Below are 16502 nucleotides of genomic sequence, written 5' to 3' on the forward strand. Positions count from 1 at the left end.
AGTTCAAAATGCAGAAATCACCGGTCTTCTGTGTCCTTCGCGCTGGGAGTTGGAGACTGGAGCTGTTCCTATTCGGCCATCTTGCTCCGCCCCCGACTAAATATACTCTTTAATTAGAAAAAGAAAATAGCTGTAACTAATCAAATTGCTGTAGCTCATAAACCAGCCTTTTACAAAAATGTTGTCATTCTGTTAAATTTCTTTGTTTTCTGCCTATAAAGCAAGATCTAACTTTTTAGCTTCAGAGCACTGACCCCACTTCTTTGAGGTCTGTTTTACCTGAATGGCCATTCTCAGCTTTGTGCTTGAGTAAGCTCCTTTAAACTGGATTCTGATCCTTTCAATTACTTCAGTTAACAATGTCATTTCTATGCATATTGATTTGCCACCACAAACTTATGCAGAAACCAGGGATCATTGTGGCAGAAGGTGGTATCAACTCTCTACCCTTCCCTCTTACAGTTCAAAAATAGTGAGACAGGATATTTCCCGTGACCCCTTTGTGGGGCTCATGAAGGGGTGGCTCATTCACTCAGCCCACAGCTCTGAACCCCTCACGGGACGGGGAGCACACATGAGCATGTGCAGGAGCCAGGGTGAATGAGCACTGGAAATGGCTAGTTACTCCTCTCTGGTGGGAGCAGGCTCTGTGTGGGCCCTGAGGTAGCATCCAAGTGTGTTACAATGCTGTTTTAGCTCTGCGGTTCAGGTGTGGGTGTCTGCAATCCTCAGAGCCCCAGAGGGTGTGTTTTGTAGTCAGTGCTCTTTTAGCATTCATTGTCCATGGATGGCTAAGTGTTAACCAGCTCAGTGGAGGGTCAGGGCGACAGCCTTTTACACCCTGTCCTCTTGGTACTCGAGTTCTTTTTCAGCATCCAGGAAGAATTAGGTCACGCAAACCAATTGAAGGGTGGTGTATCTGGAGGATTTTATTGAGTGGTGGAAGTGCTTCTCAGTGGGAAGGGAAGCTAGAAGGGGGATGGAGTGTGAAGATAATCCCCTGGAGTTTGGCCATCCCCAGTTGAACTGTTCTCCAGAGTCCAACCATCAAGCCATCACTGTGAAGTCAAGCTGCTTGTCTCTAACTTCTGGCTGCTTCTTCTCTTCTCTCCTTCTCTGCTGCTCTGCTCTCATGCCATTGGAGTTTAGGGATTTTATGGGTGAGGCAGGCCAGGGTGATTTTGGAAAAGGCAACATTCAGGCAGGAAAATGGGGATGTAAAATTCTCATTTAGGGTCACAGGTCCAGGCTTGAGGGTGGAACCCTTACCCGGGACCCCGCCCTTTTCTACCTAGTATTTCCCTGCCTCCTGTCCATATCAATAGCAAAATGAATCTAAGGTTGAAGAGAACCCAACTGAAACCAGATGGCAGAAAACAAATGAAGCACCTGGGAGAGAAAAGAAAGTCTGTTCAGTGACCCAAATATGACACTAGAGTCAAGCTAGTTCTAGATGGGGTGATGGTTGATACATTAGTTCTTACTGGCTTGACTATATTAGTGTTATGTTTGCACATTAGGAGTGAGAACCCCTGCTAACTTTGGGACTTTTAAGGGGACAAGCCCTGAGTGAAAGGGAGTAGAAAGATCAGACTGCTTGGACATTTGTGTGGGTAAGGATTTAGGGTAATTACATCTAGAAAAAAATAGGAAAGAGAAGGCAAATTGAATTTACGTGGGAGCCACAGACAGATGAGATCTGGAGAATGTAGTCCATATGATTGTTCTGGATGTCTTACTTTTCCAGAGGGTAAAGCCCCTTACTCAGTCAGCCCATTCTCTTGCATTGTCCCACCTGACCCACCATGGCAGTGTTCCTACAACACCCTAAGAAAGGTACTCTATACTTGACTTTGCCACAGAGAAGGGAAATTTAAATGACTAAAATTATATATTTGGAGAAGGGTTGCCTTATGAGAATAGATGGAAATATGTTCAGATTCTCTGTATTGAAAGATGAAGATTGAGAAAGCATAGGTTCAAAATCTATCAAATTGAGATATGGATAGAGTTAACCTAGATTGTTCAGCAAAACTACACAATAGCAGAATTATAAGACATTACTCTATCCACCCCGACTTCACTCCTAAACTTTTAAAGAGGTAGTCTTGGAAACATAGAATAACAAGTAGTAGTATGGCCAAAGAATGAAGATGCTGATTTTTTTAAATCCCAGTTGAAAGGATAACTCTGTTCCCAAAAGATTTCTTTAACTTTTCAGTCCTTTCCAGGCTTATCAAGAAAGAGTGTAGTTATTGATTAATGATGTTTTTTGTGGGTGTGTGTTGGGAAGAATATCAGTAATGGTACCACTATTCACCATGGTTGACCAAAGCTTTAGGTCAGAGTCAGCATGGAATTTCTCAAGGTCTTAGGAATCTTCATAATTTCATATGTGCTTGTTTTATACATGATAATTTTTAAATGCACTGGAAATCTATTGAAAGAATGTTTTAGGGAAAAGTATGTAGGAATAAAAGATTTAGCAAGGGGAACTTTGCCTCTACTGAACTACCTTGCAAATAATTTTTACAAGACTCTTCCCCAGGCATTTTCTAAGGGGAAAAAATGCTAAATATTTTACTTTACACACCAGTGAAGGAATTTCCTGAAGAGTTGTCTGAGGTAAACAAAAAAAAATATGTTTGCAAACAAAAAAAAAAATAAGTTTCAGGAGACTTAAAGAAGTAAAAAGAGAAAGTTCATGATGGTTATGCTAATATAGGAGGAAAAAGTTGCTGTCTGATAGGATAAGTCCACATGTCTTTGTAAGATCAGTTAAAATAAGTCCCATTTGCATGGGTCAGGAAGAAGCCTCCATTTATCTAGTAAGGTTTCATGAATAGGGGTCACTCTAGGTTCATGGTCCTTAATCAGCCAACTTTTTTTCTGGTAAGGAATAGTTGTGGTGAAAGACAGCATTCCATCCTAATAATGTATAAGCAAGTACTGCTGTCTGAGTGAAGAATTTTCCTCTTACATTCCCAAGTGCCCATTTGGTGAGATGAACCTATCTCTTCTCCATCAAATACAAACAGACTTATTATGACAATCTTCTTTGTAATGTGAAGTAAAAACCAGTGTTACTCCTCTGATGTTCTGATTTTCAATTGGAGTCAAAATAGTTTTGAGTGCAAAGCATCTGGAGTAAAGTAGCCTCCATGAAGCTGACTTGTGTTGAGAATAAGATGAGTCAGTGCCTGGATTACCTGGGCTATGTACAGCCATGAGGATTTGTCAGTCAAGTTCACCCAATCCAAAAGGTATCTTTTAGATACCTGTTTTTACGCCTATTCCTCAATATGTATTTATACCCCTGAAACAGTTTACATTCCTTTCTGTGTAACAGTAGAAATAGAGTGTATTCCACCTAAGGAGAGAAACTCTAAACCACCAGGACTAGGTCATGGCCTCTGGAGGCAACAGAGTTGGGGAACAGAGTTTAGTGGAACACAGTGGGGGAAGTTAGGAAGGAAGTCTTGATTAAGGAAGATTGAGGACAAGATATGGTAGAATGAATAAGCAGTCCAGAAGGATTTGCTCTCCTCTTCTTAGAAAGATTCTATGTCCCCACCCATAGAGCCATGTGACTTCAGTACCTCTTATAGAAGGGATATACTTTCTCCCATGATTCATGTTGTACCTGGCCAGTGTAATATGAATCAACATGACATGTGTCACATCTAAGCAGAAGTCTTAAGCTAAATGGCATGGTATGGTTCTTATTCTTGCTCTTTTCTCTCTCCATGAGTATAGCACGGTCCAAAGAGGGGCTGCTCCTTCACCCTGAGACCCAGGATAAGAAACTATATAAAGCTGACTCACAGCCAGGAACAGACTCAGATCTGCAAGTATGTAACAGGAGAAAAAAAATAAATCATTGCCACGAGCCACCCCAGAGTCTGGGCTTGTTTGTTACCACAACAAAGCTGACTCATACACAAGGGATATCAAGTCTGTGCCTTGGCAGAGTCTGTGCCTTAGCAAGATGAGAGGGTAGAAGAGAGGACATGGGAAACAGGTATGTTGTAACTGTTTTTTGACTATTTTGTTTCTCAGTTTTCAGGATACAGAGAAATTTTATGTCCTTGTACCAAAAAAAGACAGATCTTTCATAGCTTCCCTTGGGACTGAGGCTTTACTATGACTCCAGGGAATCCAGTAGTCATTCCCTGGGGTCATTTCCTATTCCTTGGGTCCCTTAGATAGAAAAATTCATTCCAATAGGGCTCAACATATTGGATTTACTTTTTTATCTTACCACTAATGTCTTCTCTGCAAAAACAGAGAATCAGAGCAGAATTGTTTTAACCATAGTGGGAAAGAATGAAGTTATCCAGCATAATGTCTCCAGTGATTTATTAAAGTTCACTTAAATAACTACTGCCTTAAAACACCTCTTTGTATCACTTTTCACTGGAACATGCATTTTTTTAATATTCTGCAGAATCAGGTGAGCAGATATTCTAGAGCTATTACCAACAACCAATAGCCAATCAGCATAATAGAAGTCACCTGAGTTTGACCTCAGGCAAAAAGTAGCTTCACATATGAAAAAAGATCCTTTTTCTATTAACGTCTATTCTCCTCTTCCCATTTTTCATGCTAGTGCTTCCACATATGAAGTTATCATCTATTAAGTACCCATTACACACCAGGCATCTTGCATATTTATATGTGGTTTACAGTATATACAACAACCCTTCAAGGTAAGCAGTTATTCCCAATTTACAGATAGTCAGTAACTTACTGTATAAGTTTTCTACTGCTGCTGTAAGAAATTTTCACGAACTAAGAAACTTAAAATAACATTCATTTATTATCTCACAGTTCTGTAGATCAGAATCCAGGTGTGACATAATCCAACCGGATTCTCTGCCTAGGGTCTCATAAAGATGAAACCAGGGTATTGTCAGGGTTGTGCTTCTTACAGGAGGCTCTGGGGGTGAACAAGCTTCCAGGCTCATTTAGGTTGTTGACAGGATTCAATTACTTGTGGTTGTGGGTCTAAAACTCCCATTTCCTTGCTGGCTGTTATCCAGGAGCCTCTCTTGGCTCCTCCATCTTCAAGCCAGCAATAGCGGATCCAGTCCTTCTCATGCTTTCAATCTCTCTGACTTTCCCTTCCACCAAATTTCTCCTGCCTTTCCCCTCCCCTACATCGCTCTGACCTCAGCTGCAGAAAGTTTCTGCTTTTAAGGGCTCATGTGATTAAACTGGGCCCAGCTGACTATGGGGTTTTGCCATGAAAGTAACATATTTACAGTTTCCAAGGATTAGGACAGAGGTAGATGTGAACCAAGGCTTATTTGGCATTGAGGCTCATGCCCTTCCCATGAATTCACTCTCCCTTTCTAACACATTTAATTTTCTAGAGCATATAATAAAAGGGAAAACAGAGGAGGAAAATATGTCTTAAGCAAAGCATAAATGTATTTAGTAAATAAAGTCTGTTTCCAATCTCTAATATGATTTATACCTTTGGAATAAAGCACTCAAAATCATCAAAGTTTCAAATAAATCAATGTTGTTGTTTCACTCTATATTCTGAAGGAGCAGTGAGAGTGCGTATTCAATATACATACACTTTTCACAATGAATACAGATGAAAATTGCCAGAATCACTTTGCTAATTCATTCAAGACTGACTAAGCTTATTTCTGGCAGAAACGAAAGCACTTTAAACACAAAACACTCTCTTAGATCCACTAACACTACAAGGTAGCTTAAGGGTTTCACTACAACAGGCACACACTTCCCCCAATTGTCAGTAATAACCAAAGCCTCATTGTAGTTCTGAGAAGCTGACACATTGACTTCCTGGACCCTGAAGCAAAGTTTGTTTTTCCTCTTACAATGTGCTTGAATGTAGTCCTGTAAGAGGATCTATCTTGTACCACTTATCACCCAACAGCCAATAAGTCAAGAGACAAAATGTTAGGGCAAGGAAGGTGACTTTATTCAGACAGCCAGCAAACTGAGAAGGCGGTGGGCTAGTTTTCTAAAATACAATCTTAAGTCAAAACAAATTTCAGGCTCTTTTTAAATTAAGGGTAGGGGGAAGAGGAGGAGATTTAAGTAGAAAGAGATAACCGATGACCACAGACATCTCGGTGCCAGTGAGGGTCCAAGGAGTTTAGAAAACTTCTTTGTCTTGGTCAGGTCACAACGTTCCTACAAGTCTTTAACATAATATTGGTACTCGTGTGTACGCTCTCCTTATCTTCTCAGGGGTGAATTTTAGGGAAGGGACTGTTATCATTTTTTCTGATGGTGAACTATAAACTACATTCCTCCCATAATTAACTGATCTCCATGCAAAGCTAATTAGAAGCTTTTAACCTAAAGGATATTACTGCAGGTGGGAGGGAGAAGTCAGAGACAAAATGGAAGGAGTCATGTTGGCCTCCCTCTACTGTAACAGTACCCACACTTATCTGGATCCCAATATTGGCAGAATCTTGTCAGAGTTAAAAGTTGTAATGTAGAACAGAAAGATGAATGGGACCATGACAAATCACTTTTGGAGTTGAATTGGTCTATCACTAAAGCCTGATCACAGACATCAGGCACACCTAACATAAATGCTTAAGAACTGCTTGTTTACAATTTCACCACTGAATTCTCACGTCCAATGATGAGTCATTGATTTATGTATTCAATATTTATATTAGGTATTCTGATGTAGCCAACACTGAGCAAGGAACTGGAGGTACAGTGGTCTTCGCTCTCAAAGAGCTCATGATCTGGTTGGGAAATTTAGGCCATATAAATGTATAAGGATGACTTGCCCAAAGTAGTAATCAGTAAATATCAGTTGAACAAATAATAATAGAAACTTGAACATGTAAAAAAATGCTCAACAGTATATTCATTCGGGAAATGTGAATCAGAACCACAATGGGATACTACTTCACACCCACCAGGATGGTTATAATATTTAAAAATGGAAGATAACAAGTGTTAGCAAAACTTTAGAGGAATTGGAGCCCTCACACATTGCTGGTGAGATTTTAAAATGGTGCAGCCTGGTGGTGGGTGCCTGTAGTCTCAGCTACTCGGGAGGCTGAGGCTGGAGAATGGCCTGAACCTGGGAGGCGGAGCTTGCAGTGAGCCGAGATCGTGCCACTGCACTCCAGCCCGGGCGACAGAGCAAGACTCCATCTCAAAATAAATAAATAAATAAAATAAAATGGTGCAGCCATTTAGGAATATAGTTTGGCAGTTCCTCAAAAGATTAAACATAAACTTACCATATTAACTAGCAATTACACTCATAGTGGAATTTATTAAAGTTTATTTAATGGAGTGTATAAACTATGGAGTATATGGCACAATGGAATATATGTACTTATAGATAGATACATAGACCCAAAAGAACTGAAAGGCATACCTGATATAAATGATGAATTGATGGGTGCTGAAGAGTTGATGGATGCAGCACACCAACATGGCACAAGTATACATATGTAACAAACCTGCACGTTATGCACATGTACCCTAGAACTTAAAGTATAATAAAAAAAAAAAAGAACTGAAAGGCATTCAAACAAAAATTTGTACATGAATATTCATAGAAGTATTATTCATGAGAGCTGAAAAGTAGGAAAAAAATCCAAAGTCCATCAGCTGTATAGCAATACAATGGAATATTATTTCACAATAAAAACAAATGAAGTACTGACACATGCTACAACTTGGGTGAACCTTGAAAATATGCCAAGTGAAATAATCCTGACACAAAAAAATCATATATTGTGTGATTATATTTAGAAGAAAATTCAGAAAAGCAAATTTGTAGAAACAAAAAGTAGATTACTGGTTACCACTAAATATCCAGGATAGATAGATATAGAGAGACAGAAAGTAGTTTAGGGCTGCCTATGACCGGGGAAGCTGGGGGAATTGGAAGGTAATAGCTAAAGGATACAGAGTTTCTTTGGGGGATGATCAAAATATTCTAAAATTATGTTGATGGTTGTACAACTCTTTGAATACACTAAAAACCACTGAATTTTACACTGGTAACTGCAAATGAGGCATTCTTTTTCAAGGCCATCGTTTGATTTCCTTCTAGGACTGCAAAAGGGTACTTGATTAATTTGAGCACTTGGAACATCATTGCTAGGGGGGCTCAGACAGGATTTGTATTTTACCAAATATTGACATATCTTCAAATGATGAGGATAAACAATGCCTGAAAAATTCTCCTTTCTCTTCCCTTAACAGCAATTGCTTGCATGATGAAATCAACTCCAGTCTAGAGTCTACCTTGGGGGTGAGCCTGGGCTTGACCCATACCTGTCTGAACTTCAGCTTCCTCTAGTGTATAATGGAGATGGCATCAGATAGGTTGCTGAGAAGCACAAAAGATATATATAAATATGCTTCATATGGAAAAAACATTCACTATAATATTAGCAGGTGTCATTTCTGCACTGTATGATTATAAATAAGTTTAATTTTCCTCGCTATGTTCATCTATATTTCTCAAATTTCCAGAGAAAGCTAAAGGAAAAAATGTTACATGTTCTTATAATTTACAATACAAATAGTAGAAGTTGTTTCTGTTTCAAAGATTGGATTAGGGAATCCACAAAATAGTTTTTTCAGGGGGGTGGGGCTGATTTGGGTTTGGTACACAAGAGAAAGCAGTCATGGGTAAGGAAGATGCACTAGTCATATAACCTTGGGTGAATCACCTAACCCCAGTGACTCTCGGTTTTCTTATCTGTAAAGCAATTATAATACATCCTACCTAAAAATATTTTGTGAGGATTCAATGCATGTGAAAGCATCTAGTACAAGGCCTGGCCTGTAGTAAGTGCTTGATATACCTGTTTCCTGTACCCAAAAAGAAGGAAAGAGGAAAAGAAGGGAGGAAGAGAAGAAAGGAGTTTAGGTCTATAAATTCACCCCATCTAACTTAGTGTATTTTTTAATTAATAGAGGGGGTTCTAATTGAGAAAGTGTAAAGCATTCTAAATCTTTCAGATAAAAACATGTGTCATCTATTTCATGTCTCTAAGAAAAGTAAAATCAATATTTGAATTAATTGAAGAAATTAAATGGCTGCAGAAATAAGTTTTGAATGTAACAAGTTTTAACAAGAAAGTAGCTGGTAAATGATGATACAGAGAGCAACAGAGCACTCGCCTTTAAAACCTTCTTCATAAAAGTTCAGAATGAAAAATCAATCAATCCATTGCTTGGTAGGTATAGTGGCAGATTAGCACAGCTAATAGACCTGGGGTAAACCCAAATGCCATCATTCACCTAAAAGTTAAGCCACCTAAGGAAATGTGATTTAAAACAAACAAACAAGAAAACAGATTAGCAGCTTTAAGTATTGAGCAGAATGTGTTTAGTTTCTATAGCTGTTCAGCACATAAAGTCCTAGACTGTCGTTGCTGAAAGACCCCACAGATATGGAATCCAAGAACCCTCTCCTCACTTTACAGATGGGGGAATGAAACCAAGAGAAGGAGAAACGGCATGCTTAAAGTCCTTGGGCTAGTTAAAATAGTTGGGACTAGAGCCCAGAACTGCAGACACACACTCCTTTCTTCATAACTCCTATTATTTGGAGGTTAATGTCTAACCAACACAAAAGGATGGTGAGAGCATATACCTGCAATTATTGTCAAGGTCATTAGAAGGAAGAAGACTTCACTACTGCTCCCATCCCCACGCCCCACCCACTTGTCCTCTGTGAGTCTCACCTAGGGTAGGGTGCCCCAGGGCTGAGCCCTGACTCCCAACAATGCTCTCTGATATTCATTCAACACATATTTCCTAAGCCCCTACTCCCCTTAAGTGCCTGCTCTGCAATGTATTTCAACCCACAAGTCTAAGGGCAAGATAGGGGCAAAAATGGGAAAGCAAATTTCAAGGCCAATAGCCAGGAAGATGAAAAGCAGGATAAAACCCAGGGGGTTGAGGAAGGTTCAGAACTAAACCTGGGAGGATGAGTGGGTCTGTCCTCATATTTGGTGGTTTTTTTGTGTCCTGAGGCAAATGGTGGATTTTATTTATTTATTTGTTTATTTATCTATTTATTTGTTTTGAGACAGGGTCTCCCTCTGTTGCCCAGGCTGGGGCTACATCCTTGACTTCCTGGGCACAAGTGACTCTCCCACTTCAGCCTCCTGAGTAGCTGGGACTACAGGCACATGCCATCATGCCCTTTTTTTAAAATTATTTCTAGTACAGACAAGGTCTCACTATATCACCCAGGCTGAACTCCAGAGCTCAAGGGATCCTCCCACCTTGGCCCCCGGAAGTGCTGGTATTACAGGCATGAGTCAGTACACCTGGCCAGATGGTAGATCTTAAACGAGTCAAGAGGCCAGACCTAATGCTTCTCTCATGAGGTTCTATGGACTTGTTTATTGCACAGGTGTGTGGGTATTAGGGTAATCTTGGAAAAGGATAAATTTACAGTAGTTTGTTTACTGTCTTGGTCTCATTTCAGTGATGCTAAATATAAGACATTTCTTAAAATTATATGTGTGTTTACTTTACCCTAATAAGGGGGAAACAAGTCATATGAAGCATGTTTCAAAATGTCCTTGTCAGTGAGTTCTGGCCACCAAAGCTTGGATTCTTTCTATTAGTTCACTCAGTCTCACTGCACAAGATAATTGCCTAAGTCAATAAAAATTAGATGCTCACTTCTTGGAACAGGTACTAAGCATAAATAGTCCAATAAGAAATAGATCCTTATCTCTTGCTTAACTATTTTCGGGACATGGACCAGTGAGAATTAGGAGTATGGGTCCAGTCAGAGGTCTGAATCATAATCACCAAATGAGGGGGAACTCTACCCAAGAAGCAATGTGCCAAGCAGACTGAATAACGGATACCCTCTATACCTTGCTACTCCGAGTCAGGTCCTCAAGCCAGCAGCCTCAGTGAACTGTGGTTTGTTAGAAATGTCAAATCCTCCCAGACCTACTGAATCAGAATCTGCATTTATTAAGGTCTCCTGGTGTTTATATGCACATTAAAGTCTAAAACCCTGGTCATACTACATCTTCATATGATAGTACTAGTAGCATACCATATCATATGGTATGCTACTAGTACTATCTGGTATGCTACTAGTACTATCTAGTACATGATGATAGTATCTTACTACACCTTAGTATGATAATAACAGCAACTAACATGTATTCAGTGCTTATTGTTTCTGTGTACTCTGCTAAGTGATTTCTACACACTTCCTTTAGCGAAGTGGGCTTCCCTAAAGCCAGAGAGCTAGAGGCAGAAAAATGGAACCCCTAAGAGCTGCTTCTCTGTTTTAAGCCAGGTTTGAAAAGGTTTTAAATGGTTCTGGCCTGAAGACCAGAAAGGCCTCTTGGCCTCTTAGATGTCTCTAAACTTTTCTTTAAATGCACATATTTAGTGTGGTGACTGCGCGAGTCAGTTCTTTTGGAAGGCTGGCATAAACCCCAAATAGAAAAAGACTGTGATTCAATATAATGCTGCAAGTTCAAGCCAGTGCAGTAAGGAAAGAAAAGAAAGTAATAGGCATACAAATCTTAAAAGATGAAATAAAGCTTAAAACTGTCTCTATTTTCAAATGACAGTATAGTAGTCTGTGAAGAAAATCTCAAGAAATCTACATAAACAAAAACAAATAAAACTCCTAGAACTAATCAGGAAGTTCAGCAAGGTTGCAGGATACAGCATATAAGAACAAAAGGATGGTAGAGCAACATAAAAATACAGCTTCTGAAGTCTGAGTGAACTTCACCTTCAACGAGACAGTACCCTCAGCAGTTGTGCTGTGACTCCAGGCGTCTTGGAAAGCCATACTTGCTCCTCTCTTTCTCTGTGTGCCCACTGTACTTCCTTTAATATTTTAATTCCTTTAAGAAATGAATAGGTAACTTCACCTAACCTTACTTTGAACAAAGGTAGGTATGTGGTCTTTTCCCACACAGCACAGTTCTCCTAAAATTGTGGCAATCTTCTTTGATTCTTCCAACACTCTGAGATGTAGGTTTGATTACCATCCCAAGTTTTATGTAAGTAACCTGAGGCTCATGAGGAGTAAGCAGGTTGTCCAAGGTTTCACAGCTACGAGAAGTGAGTCAGAATTCCAATCCAGCTCTCCTCTGGAGCCTGTGCTCTCAACCCTCTGATACAGTTCTAGTCAATCTTTTTTTCTTCACAAAGAGAGAGAAAAAGAAGCTTTAATTAGACTACATTATGTCAGATCCCTAGAGTTTTTCAAAACTTTAATGGAAAAAGAGAGGGCTACAATAATATCTGCCTCATAAAGACTATTTTAAAAAATAATTGAAATATCAGATTCCCACCTCTTCCCCATAAAGACATTGTACCACTATGTACAATAACATCAAATCTTGGAATATTGGAGCTAGAAGGCCTTCCAGGATCATTTAGTTAAACTTCTTCAATTTACAAACAGGAAAATAGGTCCAGAGAAGGGCAGATCACCCCGCATGTCTAATAAACCTCCATTCCCAGAGCAGTGCTTTTTCTGTGCACACTCTCTATGTGTATGCCAAAATGTTAGTCAGCACTAGGTTTCCAATCTGTATGCCTAAACAACAATTTCTAGAATAATCTCCTAGTGGCCTAAAAACTTTTCCATATGTTGAGCTGAAATTCTGCTCCCCTCTGTCTCCCCCCAACTCCTGCACCAATCACTGCTAATTTGACTCTTTGGAGACATATTCAGACATTCTTCAGACATTCCAATTTTAAAGCCAGGAAAATACCTGAATTGGAATATAAATTCAACAGTCTTTTGCCTCCCATGTGATCGTTTCTTCATAACTTCTGCAACTTTAATTTATGCTGCATAATGACAGTTTATGCTGTCCACTTTTCTATGGCCCAGCTGACGCTTTCTTGGTCTCAAGTGACCAGTGTAATGCAATCTGACCCAGTCGGCCTTTGAGCAAGACAGGCTAGAAAATCCATTGTTTCCAGTAGGTGCACTACACATGTGGAGACCCCAAGCAACACTTCCCAAAATTGCAAAATGAACAAAACTCTAGATCCCTGAAATGCAGGAATTACTAAAGGGAGGAATGCTTGTAGAGACTAGCCATCTTTTGTACAGGCCTTCTGTGCTTGACCTGTGCAGACTACAGTGACCTACAGTGACATGAAGCACCTTATAAAGCTGAGGTTTCTACCTCAATATGGGTACCCATATGGAGCTTTAGATGTCTATGATTATGTTCTAAACATGCCTTATTGGCAGTCAAGACAACGTAACTACCTCAGCTTGGCCATAGGATCTAGAATCTCTCAGTGGAAGGGAAAGAAGAAAGCACCATCCAATTGAAAGCTCCATCCAGTGAAAGCTTTTTACCTACAATAAAAGCTTCAATAAGCTTTTTTAAAAAAATAATAATCTCCAATACGCAACCGTTAGGCCTTGCTCCTGTCCAGCCCCGCTCCCCTCCCTTCTCTCAGCAGACAAGGACTTGAGAGGTTAAGGGGGTCAAAGGAAGACCATAGGGAGGGAGGAAGGTAAGATATTTTACCCTCTCAAATTGTTTTCCCATTCTCCCCCTTTCTTTCTAGTCAAGTTTCTCCCCAAAATAGGCCATTTTTTCTACCTCTACTAATTATTTTTTAATCTCTAGAAGCCTGGCTTCTGTCCCTATCTTTTACCAAAAGTGTTCTCTCAACATCTACCAATAAGCTCCTGAATGCAAAATCCAAAGTTATTTTTTTGTTTCTCAACTTCCCAGACACTTTGGCAGCTTCCAATACTACTGACAATATCTTTTTTCTTGAATTTCCTGTTTAAGCTTCTGGAACGCTACATGCTTTTGCATTTCCTTTTATATTCTAGGCCACTTCCATGCATTTTCTTTGTTTCCTCCTCCTATCCAACAGCAAATGTGGCTATTCTCTAATATTCTCTTCTCAGCATATTCATTATCTCCTTCGATTCAAAACTCTCTTGCTTGTAAATAACTTATAATTCCTAGTCTGCAGCCCAGATCTCTTTTTTCAGCTCTAAACTCATGTCCATTGGACACTGCTACCTGAATGTCACACTGGCACATCAGACTCAACATGTCCAAACCCATACTCAACTTAGCCTCACCTCTGAAATTTGATAGCCCCACCATATGACCTTAGTTCATAATACTAACATCCAGTTAGTGTCTTACAAGTAAAACCCCAATCATCTAACTCTCCTTCTTTCTGCTCCACATTGCAACTCTTGTCCAGCAGAATTGACTCTGCTTGTACAATGTCTCTCACATCCGTCTCTTCCATTTTATTGTCACTGCCATCATCTCAGTTTTTAAAATCCAGGTTATACTACAAATTCATCCTAAATATTCTTTCAGTATCAAATCTCCTACCTGCAACTTTTAGAATAACTATCATATGTTACTATTTTGATTTTGTCACTCCTCTGCTCAAACATTTTAAATTCCCCATTGCCTAGTCCAAGTGTCAAGAAACTTTTTCAAAATGCAAACAGCAAATATTGTTGAAGTGCTACACTCAGAACTTAGTTTCCCAATGTCAACATTGAACCTATGGAAGGTAATGGGCATAGAAGAGATGTTTTGCTTTTCAGTGAAAAGTAATGGCTGTAAAATTTCTGTGTTGTGAATTCATTTTTTCCACTTGCTTATATTTCTAACGTACATCATTTTATATATGAATATATTGTTATAGTCATGGACTTTACAGACTAGTCTCTGTCACAACTACTCAACACTGCTGTTACAGCATGAAAACAAGCATAGGCAACTTGTAAATGAATTTGTCTGGTGGTGTTCTAATACAATTTTGTTTTCCAAAAAAAAAAAAAGTTAGCCAGCTGGATTTGACCCAAGGGCCATAGTTTGCCTACTCCTGATCTAGACAGAATAAGTTTACTTTTCAGGAGTTTGGCATTAAAAATCCACGATAAGTTTATAGCCCATTAGTTTCCAACATAAACCCTATTTTCTAAACAAGCTGCAGATACATTGTAGTTTTCTGAACATACTTTCCCAACCCCATGCCTTTTTCCATGCTGTTCCCTCCACCTGCAGTGCTCTGCCCTTCAGTCTCTCCATCTCTTGAGGCTTTGGAATGTGGGACACTATATGTGCTGTCTGCTTTCAAGGGCCAGAAGTCAAAGCACACTAATATAGAGACACACATAATTTGCAAAGTTCATAAGCCGGGACTCGGTAAGGTGTTCACATTGAAACACAAATTCAGTATTGCCTATGAACTCAAATTATCTAGCCTGATGATTTAGCCCATACATCATGGAAATAAGGCAGGAAGTGCCATACTCAGCACTTTGTTTCCAATGCCAACATTGAACCTGTGGACGGTAATAGGCAAAGAAGAGACATTTTGCTTTCCAGTGAAATGTAACGACCATAAAATCTTATTGTGTTGTGGATTCTGTTTTTCTCCCTCTTGCTTATACTTCTAATGTGCTTTATTTTATATATTTATATAATATATTGTTACTTATTCTAGGAATGCCAGAAATATACAGAAAACATGCAAAGATGATTATGAATTACAAAATAAAAGACAACGTGTTATTCTTTATATACTTTCACATATTATTTCACCTGATGAATTTTCATAGATATTACCTGTGAAGAACGGAAGACTTACTTCTATAGGATTGCCAGAAGCTAAACAAATTTAATGTGAAATTCACCTGGTACTCATTAAATAAAAGAGCCATTCAAGATATACCAATTCAAAAAGATTTCCAGCTCAGTATAATCTATTTATTTGGAGAGCAAACAACTATACAATCTAAATTTGCTACATGCTAAAAGTCCCCAAGTGGTCAAATTTATAAAAAGTACTCTCAACAATCAGACATTATTGGAGTCGCTGAATGTTTACCTCTTTATTTAACTAGGAAGAACTGCATAGCTCTTAATATCTAATTCTCAATGGAAAATTAAATATAATACTAATTATCAATTTAATTCTAACAGTCACATGTGACTTGTGCCCCCCAAAGAAGATATATCCCTTGGGAAAATCTTTTAGTACACAAAATACATTTTTATTGTCAAGCATTTCAATAACTGTTTTTAGGTCTGTATAACAAATACTGGAGTGGACCCAACTCTCTTAAGTTAAACTAATCTTGATGGCACAAGAAAAATATGGTGTATGTTACATTGATTCAAATTATATAAAACCCAAGAGAACATCAGTAAGACTCTCTTCCTCAGGATTAATAAAGAATGTTGAAAGAACTTTGAATATGGGCCCTAAAGCCAAAACCACTGTGTACAAACTTTGGAAAACAATGCAAGATAGGTGACAAAATAGCACTGCTACCTAGAGGTTTCTCTGATCTAATTTTTTTCCACTGATGCTCCAAAAAAAGCCTTTGGATAGGATAAATTGAATGGCCTGACCTAGAAATTAGGGCAGGAGATCCATAATACCTTTATTAAGTATACACACATTAAAAGAAACTGTTTCATAGGTTATTTGGCAAATAGCATCCCCAAAGC

This window comes from Colobus angolensis, unplaced genomic scaffold, assembly GCF_000951035.1.
Source record: "Colobus angolensis palliatus isolate OR3802 unplaced genomic scaffold, Cang.pa_1.0 Scaffold85, whole genome shotgun sequence".
Classification (NCBI taxonomy): Eukaryota; Metazoa; Chordata; class Mammalia; order Primates; family Cercopithecidae; genus Colobus; species Colobus angolensis.